Raw genomic sequence first — 604 nt, forward strand, 5'->3', positions numbered from 1 at the left:
TATTTATATAAATATATATATATATATATATATATATATAGATAGATAGATAGATAGATAGATAGATAGATAGATAGATAGATAGATAGATAGATAGACAGATAGATAGATAGATAGAGAGGGAGAGAGAGAGAGAGACAGAGAGAGATACAGAGAGAGACAGAGAGAGACAGACAGTAGCGTGTGCTTGTTTGTCTCCATGCGTTTATATATGAGTGCCAATGTGATTTAATTTGAGTATATGTGACTGGGAATTTGGATTCGTTTCGTTTCTAAGTTTACGAACGTGTAATTATCCATAAGTACACATACACACACGCAAGCACACATAAATGCACCGTCACACACATCTATATATGAGAATGTATGCGTGTCAGCACTTCTTGTATATCTGCGTCTCTGTTTGTGCGCTCGTCAGTGTTTCTGTGTGCGTGTGTCTCAACATTGACGACACACATATGTCAACTGTCTATTTAGTGCTACATAAATATCTGGTAATTACGTATATTTATCAAGAATGATAAATATACTCTAAAGTTATTATTCTTTATTATACAAACACACATACACACACACAAAAATGTATATACGTATATATATATAT

The sequence above is a fragment of the Octopus bimaculoides genome, chromosome 13 (assembly GCF_001194135.2).
Source record: "Octopus bimaculoides isolate UCB-OBI-ISO-001 chromosome 13, ASM119413v2, whole genome shotgun sequence".
Lineage (NCBI taxonomy): Eukaryota > Metazoa > Mollusca > Cephalopoda > Octopoda > Octopodidae > Octopus > Octopus bimaculoides.